Source organism: Haliotis rufescens, unplaced genomic scaffold (genome assembly GCF_023055435.1).
Source record: "Haliotis rufescens isolate VD_foot unplaced genomic scaffold, xgHalRufe1.0.p SCAF_3, whole genome shotgun sequence".
Classification (NCBI taxonomy): domain Eukaryota; kingdom Metazoa; phylum Mollusca; class Gastropoda; order Lepetellida; family Haliotidae; genus Haliotis; species Haliotis rufescens.
Window position 1 is genome coordinate 52,429,756 of NW_025964001.1, and position 14,173 is coordinate 52,443,928.

At 41.6% G+C, this 14,173-nt stretch overlaps 1 protein-coding gene across 2 annotated transcripts in view; it reads left to right on the forward strand.

The window, feature by feature from the left end:
- The first annotated feature begins 507 nt into the window (after positions 1–507).
- Positions 508–14,173, forward strand: part of LOC124141957 (organic cation transporter protein-like) — a 39,091-nt gene continuing 25,425 nt past the window's right edge. Inside the window, exon 1 of one of the 2 annotated variants that reach the window (XM_046510161.2) lies at positions 508–602. The gene's annotated coding sequence lies outside the window, so the exon portion shown is untranslated. Of the gene's footprint in view, positions 603–8,037; positions 8,177–14,173 lie in introns of those variants that run through there. The other variant, XM_046510160.2, reaches the window with a different exon arrangement.

Sequence of the window (14,173 nt, forward strand, 5' to 3'; positions counted from 1 at the left end):
TGACAAGACCCGACACTTCACCCTGCGTATGACAAGACCCGACACTTCACCCTGCGTGTGACAAGACCCGACACTTCACCCTGCGTGTGGCAGGGACCCAAACTTCACCTTGGAAACAAAACCGATACATCACCCAGTGAGGGACAGATGAACTCGTTACCTTGTATGTGGCTAGCGTGTATTTGTACTGTCGTAAATCGGATTAGAAAGTCATTAGGTATTTCACAGTAGCCGATGGAATAGTATTTGTATTCATGTAGTGTGTTTATGTGTGTGAGAGGAATGTGTGATATGTGTTAAGGCTTTTGGTAAAGCATGCAAATGTAGTGATAGGGGCTGTATGTTTGCACTCCCTGAATAAATTCATGATTTAATGTCTTTAATAATATTATATATCTAGGTAAGGTATAATTCATATGTGTAAACATATATCTAAACAATACATGATTAAACTACTCATGAGATTCATCCCCATGAGCATGAAGACACCGAGCTGTGCAGAGCGCAGCGGACAGTTATGAGAAGGAAGGCGCTACCATCACTGGACCGTGACGAGCGGCCTTACGAACGGGTGACGCCTACGACAGGATCAGGACCAGCCGGTAATGTTAGCTCAGTTTGGCCAATCTTTGCTTGACATTTGGAACAACATTCCCTAGACTGTGTTCAATAATCTGGTGCCTTCAATGCTCCGACGCTGCCCCGCCTGTGTCAAAGCAAATGGTAGTCACACCCAATACTGACATTGTCAATTGAGTTTTAGGGTGTGTCGCCCTGTCTCCTTTTACAAGGGGCGGTCGGGTAGTCTAGTGGTTAAAGCGTTCGCTCGTCATGCCGAAGACCCGGGTTCGATTCCCGACATGGGTACAATGTGTGAAGCCCATTTGTGGTGTCCCCCGCCGTGATATTGCTGAAATATTGCTAAAAGTGGCGTCAAACCTCACTCACTCCTGTTACGAGATTTGGGTTTTGTGAATGAATTAAATTTTGTTGTGATGAAACATTGGTCAGACGAATGACCAAATGTTATGCAAAACATGTTCGTCACCACTCGCCCCTTTCCGCAACCTGCAAGAAGACTCGTCCCACTATCGATGAATGTTATGTACGAAAATACGACAAACCAATCAGAATGCGCGTATGATTTCAAGTACTTCGTCAAAGAATCCCTCAGAAATAATTTTTGATTGCATCTAAACCCAAGACACAGTTTAATGTGTTCAATCATACTGTATAATTCCGCACGTCCCGATGTGCTTTAAATTGCATCTGAAATATATATATAATATATGGGGAAATATACGTTAACCATTACGCAACGAGCTGACAATTGTTTTTAGGTATGCCCGTTTGCGCTAAGACTGAACCCGGTCGCAAAAATGGCCATGGGAGGGGCACATTTCGCTATTCGGCTTGTCCCGGAATAACACGAGTTGGTCACGAATGAATGTTATGTTGTTATTTTCAATTACATAACATTTACTCTTGTGTGTTTCCCATGACATCAGTTTTAAAAATAGTCCTGGTAGCCTGCCATTTTCAAACAAATCCCTTTTGCAGATGATCTGACCACCATGATGGAACTATGTAATTGTAAATCTAAAAATTGCGAAAGAACATCACTACGCATGATGATTTAACATTTCAAGCGTATTTCTTGTTCTGCTAGGCAATATTTTATATGCAGATATTAAGATTACCACGTGTATTTGTCACATAAACTAACCCGGACATATATATGCTCTCTGACTCACCTGATGAAGGAGTAAGCATATACTCCGAAACTTTTGGTTCCTCATAAGAAGAAGTTGACATCCATATATTCTCTTCCTTATGTGTATCACTTCTAAATGTCTTTCAAAGAACCAAGAAATGGTTATTCGAGGATGACGTATTTTATGCGGGTGTCATACTTGTGTTTTTAAACCTCGGGTTCAGAAAACATAATCAGGGGTTCTGGGAATCTATACACGTTCATAGATTTCTGGGCGCCTTAGCGACGGAACTCTGTGCATTATTACTGATCTAAATATCATGACCTGTTGTATTGTGACTGTACCCATGAATACAAAACGGGGTGAACGGGGGAAAAGGAGGGTTGTGCACTTACAATGAAGTAAATGCTAGAGGGCACCCTTATCATTATTATTGTTAAAGCTATGAACCAGTTTTATTTACTTTTACTTCCATTAATTCAGTTACACTTTATCAGTAATATAATCTACCATGTAATGTAGTGTCTAGTGGTGCATGACGACTTGAAACATTTACACCATTATACTATGGAAAGCTGAATTTTGTTAATCGAAACACGGATTCTACACAATGTCAATAATACATGTGGGAGGATTTACTTACTGCGGGTATTTGACAGACACTTAAAGAGAATGTGCACTTGACAGGGTTTAGAAAGTCATGCTGTCATATGATGTCGATCGGCATTGTGCAAACGCAGTCATGTGCTCTGCAACGGACAGTCAATACACACTACCTCTTGTGTGGTGATGTAAATATATAACGCCAACGCCAGAGAATACCAGTCTCTATTATCTGCCGAAAAGATATTATCTGTTGGGCGTAAAAGGCAAAATAAGGTTGCATTAATTTGAATTGATCACAGACAGTCAATGATGACACCAGGTGTTCGCAGAAAGTGTATGCATGGCATGCTCTGCCGACATGTTTACCACATGGTCCACAATCCTATCACGTCGACATACACTGGCTTCAAGTGCACCGTGTATCCAATACAACCACTGCACCTTTTAGTCAGCCAATGAATATCTATCAGTGATTGTCAACCAAAAGAATCACAGGGTGAGGAAACAAGTTGGGATCAGCTCCATATATGACAGAGACATTGGAACGTCACACGTGGGACGGAATTGCATGAATCTATCGGAGTGTTTCTAGGATTAGGAAACAAGTTGGGATCAGCTCCATATATGACAGAGACATTGGAACGTCACACGTGGGACGAAATTGCATGAATCTATCGGAGTGTTTCTACTCGGACTGGATAGTACAACAAAAATAGTAAGATATTGTCATATTGTATATTTTGTTTGACCGGCATTTCTTGAATGTTGAATGCATGTCAGAGTGGGTTAAGTCAGTGTGTGATGTTGTCATTGGTAGAATGCACAAACTTAAAAAGAGGATGCAGAATTGGAATCAACCCATTCTGTCCCAGCCAGCTGTCATCCAAAGTCTGACTGCCCTACATGAAGAGTTTGTAGTTGTTCCCACTGACAAGGCCTCGGATAATATAACCAAGTAAGTAATCATCACCACATTAATTATTTGATCAAAGAACTTGGTATAAGTGATATGTCAAATAATGCAACATATGACGCCAGTATGAAATCTACCCAAACCATAAATCAGTATTGTCAACTTTTGACTTGACTCTAAAACCTGAAGACATGTCCATCCTCATTTGTACTGGATTCCAAAGCTCCACAAAACTCCGTACAAAGGGAGATATATTGCCGGGTCCAGCGAATGTACCACCAAATCCCTGTCTCAAAGACTGACTATCATCCTTAATACAATCAAGGAAGGACTTTCTTTATATTCACTGAAAGTATTTGCTTGACCTTTAAGATTTGCTTGACCTTTAGCAATCGCAGAAAAGAACCAAGCTCCATTCTGTCAAAACATTTGATTTTTCAACTTTGTACACCACTATCCCACATGACAAACTTAAGGAAAAACTTCATTCCTTGTTCCATGGGTTTTTTGTTATAAAACGTGGTTAACAAAGATGCGTTATGTATCTATATTCAGAGGTTCAGGACAATTTGTGAAAAATGAAAGAAAATGCCATCTAAAGTTTACTGAGAAAGCAATATGTGAAATGCTGGACTTATTATCATTGATAACATCTACGTAAAACTTTGGGGTAAGACATTTTGGTAAGAAGTAGGCATCCCCATGGGCACCAATTGTGCCACCCTTCTTGCAGATCTGTTTCTTTATGCATATGTATAATCGGAATTTCTGTTCGGATTGGCAAAGTCAAAACAAGGTAATTTGGCCAAAAAGTTTAACTTAAGCTTCAGGTATATCGATGATCTGATATCGTTCAATAACAATAGGGGGCACGGTTGGCCCAGCCGTCTAAGGCGCCGCGATTCGCTGTGCAGAGTTGCGTCCCTTGGGCACGCCAGAAACCTATGATTGTGGTTTCGAATCCCGGTTTCTAGGTTCGTCAGCACCATACCCGTGCTCGTGGGTTTCACCGAAGTGGTAAACGTCTGAGACATGCATAACTTCGGGTTTTCCTACCACATTAATCTGGCACGCCGTGATATAACTGGAATAATGTTAAAAGCGGCGTTAAACCCAACTCACTCATTCATTCACTCAATAACAATAAAATAGCCAATTCCCTTCCATTGATTTACCCATCTGATATAGAAATAAAGGAGCCCAGTGAGACCGTTAGATCTCAGAATAAAGATTCAGAGTGACAATACACTCCCCACAAGACTGTATGGCAAGAGCGAGGACTTCAACTTTCCAATTGTCATCTTTCCCTTCATGTCGAGAAATATTCCAGCAGTTCCATCCATTGGTGTTTTACATTTCGCATTCCTACAGGCACACACACAATCACACTAAAGGATTTTGTATTGAAGTGACCCTTACGTGCATCAGCACTGACCCAGTCGGATCAATAATGTTATATACATTAAACTGTTAAAGCGTCACTAGAAGTCCCAGGGCTGTATTTGAGCACAACGGGGAGTAATCTAAGCTTTGAGCGAGTCTTTTGGGCCCAGTAGAGGGGAGTGAGCTGAGCTTAGCTTTGTGCTTCATCCGTGCAGTCCGTGCACACCCCGAACAACACAAGCCGTGAACTGTGACATTCTTGCCGCAAAAAACAACATGAAAACCTTTGTTAGTGAACAATTTGCTGAAAATGAGGCGAGAGTTACTCTACGTCTAACAACAGTGCTTAGACAGGAAAGTGAAAATATGAAAAGAGAATTTGACGTTAAATTAGCAAGTCTGACGGAGAAAATGAAATTACTGGAACAATCCCAGAACGACATGGTGGAAGTATGTTTTCCGACGACGTGAAGTCCAGTCAAGACAGTAAACTCGTTTGCCGTGTGGTTCTGAGAAACTTACCAGTTGCCCCTCGATGCTCAGGGCAGTGACGTGTAAAGAAACTCATAACAGACGGTCTGAAATTGATAGTTGTTCGTGCTACACGAGTTGAGAGAAGAACTCGGCGGGACGGCACACCGGGCATAGTTGTGGTGACACTGGACCATAACAGGAAGTTACTCAGAACAAGAAAAATCTGAAAAACTAACTTGCAGACGATGATCAACGAGATTGGCAAGAGTACGAACTTCCGTTTCCATGGCCAAACATGTGAAAAACAATGAATAGATCAACGTGCGGCTTGATTTCTGGAACGTTGGTGACTGGTCCAGGCGGAAAACAAGTAAAAAACAATTTATGGAGTCCGTTTTGCCCAACTTAGAATGTGATCTTTTCTGAATATGAGCGAGTTTTTTTTTAATCTTGAGTATATACATCGGTGGACGGATATACCTGGTATGGGAATATAGACCACCGTCATGTTCATCCGAGGGTGGAGGTGGTGAGTTTTTTAAGAACTCTTTATAAAACAGTTATGGGTTAATATTTTAGATGCTGAATCTGACGTCATTTTCTGGTCTCATCTCTCTTCTATTGCAGATCCTGCGTGGATTTTAGTTTTATGCATATGTAATTTATTTACCTCCAGGAGGTTCGTTTGGAAAGAAAACGATGGTGAGAATGTTCTGGAAAATCTGTTAGAAAAGTTGTATGAATATCAGAACAATGGAATTTCGTGGATATGCGGGAACTGCAGCGCCCATGTTGGTGCCGAGAGAGGATACATTAAAAGAGGTGGCGCTGTTACTTTACAGATATGGCGGCCTTGTCGAATAACCTCGTCGACTGTAAACTTTGTTTGTTGAATGGGCGGATTGGTGATCAGGATGTTACTTATGTTAATCATGGACGTTCCGTGGTTGATTATATTATAACAACAGGTGAAGAGCTTCACAACGTCACTGACTTCCTGGGGGCACGGCTGGCCGCGATTCGCTGTGCAGAGTTGCGTCCCTTGGGCTCGCCAGAAACCTTTGATTGTGGGTTCGAATCCCGGTTCACCCCGATTATGTTTCTAGGTTTGTCAGCACTATACCCGTGCTCGTGGGTTTCAACGAAGTGGTAAACGTCTGAGACCTGCATCACTTCGGGCTTTCCTACCACATTAAGCTGACACGCTGCGATATTATTGGAATACTGTTAAAAGCGGCGTTAAACCCAACTCACTCACTCACTCTTAATGCAGTGCGATGCATACCGCAGCTGTATCCTACATGTATAAACGTAAGGAGAATTTCTCCTAGATACTTACCCAAGCCCCTTTTTTTTTTCTTTTTTTTTGGTGTTTTGTTTTGGTTTGTTTTTGTTTTTTTTTTTTTGTTTTTTGGGGGGGGGGGGGTCATGTCCTATTATCGTGATGTTGGTACTATGCAGCTTATAACTACCAACTCTTGTGCCAAATATTAACACAATAATTGCTTCATTTGCATTTGTATCCTTCTATAGCACGTCCAGTGCTCTTAATGTAATTAAAGGGAAAAAACACTCCAAGTTTGAAACTCTTGAAATATGGATGGGCATTTTCTTCGCGGATTCAAAAATTGCTTATAATGGACTATAATTTCGACTGGTCGGAGGATCGAAGCATGAGAAGACGTATATCATAACTAAGGTATACAATAAAGAGCTGCAGCCAAACTGGCGTGTGTTTTGTTGTTAATTAATGCATGTATACGACTTTAAAGGGGCACTGATCTCTGGCTTCTTCTCGGCTGTCTGACAATGGCCGCAAGGACTCACTAGCTACCGTGAGTCGATTTGCTCGCTAACCCAACTGAGCGTGACAAGAGACTGGACTAACGTCTGCAAGGACAGCTAAATAAACTTGGAGGCAATATTTGTTTTTTGAACAAGGCGACTGACGGGATCGGGTGGTCAGGCTTGACTTGGTTGATAAATGTCATCGTATCCCAACTGCATGGATCGATGCTCATGGTGTCAATCACTGGATAGTCTGGTCCAGACTCGATCATTTACAGAACGCCGTCATATGGCTGTGCGGCGTTAAACAACAAAGACAGAAGACAAAGATGGCCCTTAACCCCCATAGAGAAGTGTGTTGAGATTGTATAGACGCTTATGTAAATTAGATTGTAATAGAGCAACTGCCAAAGTTTTCGATCGAGAGAGAGAGAGAGAGAGAGAGAGAGAGAGAGAGAGCGAGAGAAGTCAGTGTCGTCTGTCCACATAGGGGTAGGATGTGTCGTCTGCTATCACATCTTGTTCAGAGCAAGACCAAAAATGTACGGGTTAATCAGATTCGTGCAAACCGGGTGTTTCTTCGTTGCAAGAAAAGCCACATTCAAGTTTCATGGTTGAACTGCTTCACCTATTATATCAACGAGTTGCGGTAGCTTAGTCTGCCCACAGCAAGGAACAGCTCAGTAACCAGTAGGTAAGACCAGACCAGTGAGACCACTGGTCACACTTGACTGGTCTGTCTGATGATTGACAAATGGGATGTCTGGCAATTGCGACTGAATCATTGGTAGCCTCCCATTAGTTACACGTCCCATTTGTCACACACCTTAAAGCAACATAGGTCATGCCTGAAGGACCCAAGAAAATTAGAAAAGTAATCATGAACTTTATGTGGGTCATTGTCAAAATTTGTACCCCTTTTAGTCCTGTTAAATAAACAAATGGGACGTGTAACTATTGGGAAATAACCTACGTGGAAGCTCGTCAAAGTAATTTGGTAAATTATTGGCAGAGGAAATGAAGAACTGGCAAAACACACTCTTGTTTTGATAAGGCGACGGGGGTTTCACATTATAGGCCCATAAACATGGACAAGTAATACTGAAGTGGCCTACATGCTTGAGTTGCCACTACTTGTCTTAAAGAAGCATTTTACAACTCACGTCTGCCGAAGAAAGAAGAACACCTGTCCGGGGACACATGTCACGTGCATCACGGACTTCGTCGCTTGATATTGCGAAAATGTTCATGCCAAGGTCGTGCTCCCGGTGATTTTGCAAAATTGGATCAACATCAGGTTTGGGCGTAAAATTACTTCCCACATGTACATGTGTTTGTTTGTGAAATCTTTGTTGTTCATATTTATTCATGATGGTTACAATGATGAGGTGTTTCGATCGATTTTTATCTGTAATGAATTAATCGCTAGAAATACCGAGGGTGGTGTTTTCTCTGGCTTATAAACTTGCTAAATGCCAGAAATAACATAAATAATAAGAACACATCGAGATATCTTATAGTGAAACAATACAGTGTGTCACGGTATAAAGGAATGCGATCAGACGGTGTGAGAGAGAAAAACACGTGCAGCATAGACAAACTAAGTCATGACATCTCAAATTGATCAACCTCTCATCACCTGCCCCGATGTCGCAGTGGGTTACAAAACTTAACACGACAAGTGAAATTACTTGATGAAAAAGATTTCTTGTCTTCGATTTTAGAAAATTGGACGTTGGAAACACAAAGTTAAAATTTCATCCGCTTCCAAACTCATCAGATCTTTCTTCTAAAAAGTAAAATCTCTTACCAGGGGGTAGCATAGCATGTATGTTCCATTGGTTTAAATGCAGTTGGGACAGGTCTTTGTGTAACTCGACCCGTGAAGATTCCGGGGTAGAATAGGTCTTCAGCAACCCATGCTTGCCGTAAAAGGCGACTATGCTTGTCGTAAAAGGCGACTAACGGGATCGGGTGGTCAGGCTCGCTGACTTGGTTGATGCATGTCATCAATCCCGATTGCGTGGATCGATGCTCATGATATTAATCACTAGATTATTTACAGACCGCCGTCATATAGCTGGAATATTGCTGAGTGCGGCGTTAAACAACAAACCAACCAACCAACTTTGTGTAACTCCAAATGACCTTATATGAGGTCTCTTAATCCCAGATAGACCTAATGATCTCAAACTTGATATCGCCGAGGCCTTACAAGGTATTGTGCTTAACAATAGGATGACGTCATCAGAGGTTTATGGTAGTGGTTAAAATTTGGCTCGCCACGCCGAAGAGCCGGATTCGAATCTCCACATTGATGGTGTGAAGTCTATTCTTGGTGTCCTTGGTGTGTTAGCTGTGTCGTTACTGACATACCAGCTATCTCGTACTAGTATTCTAGGCCTGGGATTTGGTTTTGAGGGCGATCATCTTTTCTGCTACAGCTGCAAAACCATATTTTATTTAAAAAATTGAAACTAGGAACCCATATAATATTCTTTTTAATTCACCATGCAACGTTTTTCAGCAGATTATAGCGTAACTATTTTTTTCAGAATATCAAATTGTCGGTCCCTAAAAGACACGTCAAACACATAATCGCAACTTGTATTATGAACTTTGATTAACATCTAGTCCTAGACTAGGACAGGGAGAACAGTGCTCGAAATATACGTGTTTAAGGGATAAAGTTTTTAGATTTTCAAACGGAGACATAAGTAGACGGTTTAAGGTTAGAACACGTGATCATATTCCCCAAATGAAATAAGTCTTAGAGTATTTGTTACAGGCAATTAACACGATACATTTCACCAACTTCGCATTCGAAAGGCTAACATATTGATTTTTCAAAGGAAGGGATATAAGGTACAATGCTCACATTTCATCTAATTATGTATTGAAGCGATATGCAGTCAGCACGTTGATTAAACTGGCAACAGCCTGTTTCACAATGTGAATTATAATACAATTAAAGTAAATTCTACCTGCTTCGTCTGTTTGATATATTCAGAAAACATTCGGCGTATCCTCTCTAACCATAATGCTCCGAGGCAGAACCTTTAAAGGGTCAGCACGTCGACCGTTCTGGAGCATTGAATGCAAACAACTGTCGATAACCCCCGAGCTCACTCAGCTCAGCTCCCCTTATTCCGCGAGTGAAGTTTCTGCTCCAGTGACCACACTGCGGGTTGTGGACGTATCTTAGGTTTAGGAAAAAACACTCCTAATTTGGCTGTAAGAGGTGAGATGGATTGGTTATCGATTATTACTTAACACAAAATTGAAGTTGTACGTTTCTGGATGAAGTTGAATTCAGCTCTCTCACGGATATTAATAGCTTGTCATTCCGAAAGTAGATAAAAATTGATACAACTTGATGTGGAAAACTGGTTTCATGGACTTTGCAGTGACACTTGCCATACTACAGGTAATAAGCTTAGAATGTTAAGATTGTTTAAAAATACACTGAATGTTCCATTTTATGTTCGTCATATCTGGATAGATCACGACGAAGCACTTAGCTAAACTTCGCTGTGGAACTTTACCTTCAGAACTAGACAGAGGCCGTTATACACGCCCGAAAACTCCTGTTTCTGAACGCGTCTGTAAATTATGTAATGGCAAAACTGTTGAAAATTAAGTTCACTTTTTGGTAGGGTGTGACTGTTATAGAGATCTAAGACTTAATCTTTGGCAGAACGTATCCCTCATTAACCCCTCGTTTATTACCATGTCTCCAGCAGACCAAAACGTATTTTTAATGCAGTGCGACGATCTGGTTAAACCACATGCTGCATTAATCTTCTCAATGTTTCAGAGCCACACTTGTTTAACAAGCTCTTAATGAAATCCATTCAGTTGTTTCTATTGTTATTAGTATTATTTATAGAATTCATGTATTTCAATATTAGAGTTAAAAAGATTATAACAGGCCGATTATGACATATATGTTTGTGCCAAAACGAAATCATTCCCTTGTATATGATTGTACGTATTGAAAATCGCCCAAATTCAACATACAACATATAATCTGGTGTTGAATTTCTTTGATTAAAGGCAAGTTTAATGATTTCAAATTTACTCTCTCCAATACTGATTGATTTTCGTACGTAAATGTAGTCATCGAGACAAAGAGGGGAATGTACTCATTCACCATTTGATTACCACGGTCGATTGCTAGGAAATATATACACAAAGGAAAATGTTAAGCACACCCTAATATATTTCATTATTGTTTGGTCCCAATGTTTGTAACAGTCATGAAGTATATAATTACGGGAGGAATTATGATTTTTCGAGATGATGGAATCAGTCATGCGTGACGAAAGCCCACTTGCCATGCATGGTAGCCCGTGCAGCATGCTACCCGCGAGTATCTCTAATAGCGGTATATCCAAAAGTTAAAATTGCTTTCTTAAGTTCGGGTTTAAACAGTGATTCCATGACATTGTGTGACCATGGCACGAAGGCAATTATCAAACGCCACAAGATGGCAAATAATCGGCATGCATAACGCAGGAATGTCTTGTAATGCCATTGGTCGGAATTTGGGGTGTCATCACACTGTCGTAAGCCGTTTAGTCGAGAAACATGCTGAGACCGGTGATGTACAGGACCGCCCAAGATCTGGAAGACCTCCTGTGATGACACATCGCGAAGACAGTGAACTTCTTCGTCTCATACGCCGAGAACCTTTTTTAACAAGTACTCGTCTGAAACAGCTGTGGCTGCCCAATCGTCGTTTCAGCACCAGAACCGTCAGGAACCGGCTGAAAGTAGCAGGACTGAGGGCTAGACGAGTCATAAAGCGTCCCTTGTTGAGAAATCACCACAAAGCTGCTCGTTTAGCATGGTGTATTGCGCGACAGAACTGGAATCTGAGAACTTGGAGACGGATCCATTGGTCAGACGAAAGTCGCTTTCTGCTCCACGTCACTGATAGAAGAACGAGAGTTTGGAGGCACCGGAACACGGCCTACATCCCCAGGAACATTAAACCGACTGTTGCATACGGCGGGGGCTCGGTGATGGTTTGGGGGTGTATCTCTCATGATTGAAGGTTTGATTTGGTCACCATAAGGGGCAACTTAACAGGGGCTCAGTACATCCTGGACGTTTTGAGGCCAGTCGTCGTTCCTCATTTGGACAACCACCCTCTTGCTACACAACCTCAGTACATGGATGACAATACCAGGCCTCATCGTTCGCATGCAGTCGTGGATTACGTGAGGGCCAATGCAATAACGACTCTACCCTGGCCAGGAATGAGCCCAGATTTGATAGTCCGGGGCGGCGCATACAGGCACGAGATCCTCGTGTACAAGATTTACGCCAATTAGAAGCAGCATTGCATCAAGAGTGGTTGTTGTTGACCCATCAACAGATCCAACGTCTGACTGGAGGCATGAGACGTAGGGTGGAATGCGTCATCCGGGCACGTGGCGGTTATACCCGCTACTGATCTGTTTCACGTGTCATATCAAGTAGAGACTTTAAGGAACATTTTCACATGAAACATCAAATGTAACTCGTTTACTTAATCCTGCAGCTCCATACTTATTTTAGGTATTGTCTAAGGTCAAAAACAGTACCTGTGTTACCATGATGTTTTTGTCAGTAAATGTCGATCACAACTCACCAATATCTTCTTTATTTGTTGTCAAATGTTTGTTCTATACGATGACATTGGTATCGCCCAGCTCCAGAAACCGATGATTGTGGGTTCGAATCCCGGTTCGCCCAAATTATGTTTCTAGGTGTCAGTACCATGCCCGTGCTCGTGGGTTTCACCGAAGTGGTAAACGTCTGAGACCTGCATCACTTTTCCCCCACATTAAGCTGACACGCCTCGATATAACTGGAATACTGTTAAAAGCGGCGTTAAACCCAACTCACTCACTACAAAAATAACCGTCCCCCTTACGGTGACCTATGTTGAAATTACAGCACCCTGTTTAGAGATAATACGTTAGTATCTATATAATGTGGGCCCCATGCGACATCCGGCTGTATGAATGGACGGGACACGCGTTGTACTGATGGGACCTAGATGGGAACAATACCTCAGGTACAATACCTCCTATACCGTGTCTCAATATAGGCAGCCACTTTGGGACACTTGTTCATGATGTGGGTCAACCCATTTATCATTTTGAAAATTGTTTCCATTTAAACTATTCACTTATCTTGAATGAATTGGAATGGCACTCTGAATAGTTTATAAAAATATCCAAGTTTTCCCTTGATGTTGAATGACTGAGCGAAGTGGAATGGCACTCTGAATAGTGTATCTGAAAATTCCAAGTTTTCCCTTGATGTTGAATGACTGAGCGAAGTGGAATGGCACTATGACTAGTGTATCTGAAAATCTGAGATTTTAAATGTTGAATAACATTGGGTTGAATCTTCAATAAATAGAAATATGGATCGTGTTCTTCTCGACCCTGAGGAATGAAATCATATTCCGTAGTCCGGCCTCCTAATACTTGTCGAGAAAAGCAACCCTGCGGAGCTTCGTTTGGTCTCCAGTGTTTGGCTGCCGTGTCTGCCCCGCGACCAGATTGAGAAGATGGTTACGTTTTAGACTGAAGATTACCAAACTTGGCACAGATCTTGAAAATCGTACAATATTTCTTCGCCAAACTTGGCATATAAATATTGGTCTCGTGGTAAACTGGTGCCTTTTGATAGTTTGGGAGTGTTTATGAATGTAAACCGGAAACTGTTTACAAATTCTACCAATCTCATTAAAATCAGATCTTACTTCTCGCTACCGCTAAACAGAGATATGAGGAAACCCCATTACGCGTCACGTCAGACCGACCTTGTGCGAACTTTGACCGACCAATGGAATGACAGACAAGAAGTCGACATTAGCCAATCAGGAGGCAGCTTTCTCGCGCATAACGGCACTACGCTTCGAAACATATTTGGACAAATTCTCGATTATAAATGTGAAACCTAAACAAAAGAATATTTAGGAATGACTAATAGATGGTCTAGGTTGTATGGATTCAGTCGTTATGCCCGTAACTATAGTTCGGAATACCCCGTGTTCAGAAATCACATTCTTACTGTCATTTTCATGATCTGGTAAGCGACGCTCTGATTGGTCGGATAAGAGGTCGTTCTGACTTGACCCCGCAGTGTCCTCAGATCTTTGTTTAGCGGTACCGAGAGCTAAGATCTGATTTTAATGAGATTGCATATTCTACAAAAAACATCTACGCAGGGTGTTCTGAGAACCGTTACCATAATTACCTAATTGAGATGTGTACATCTTGACAAAGGAACT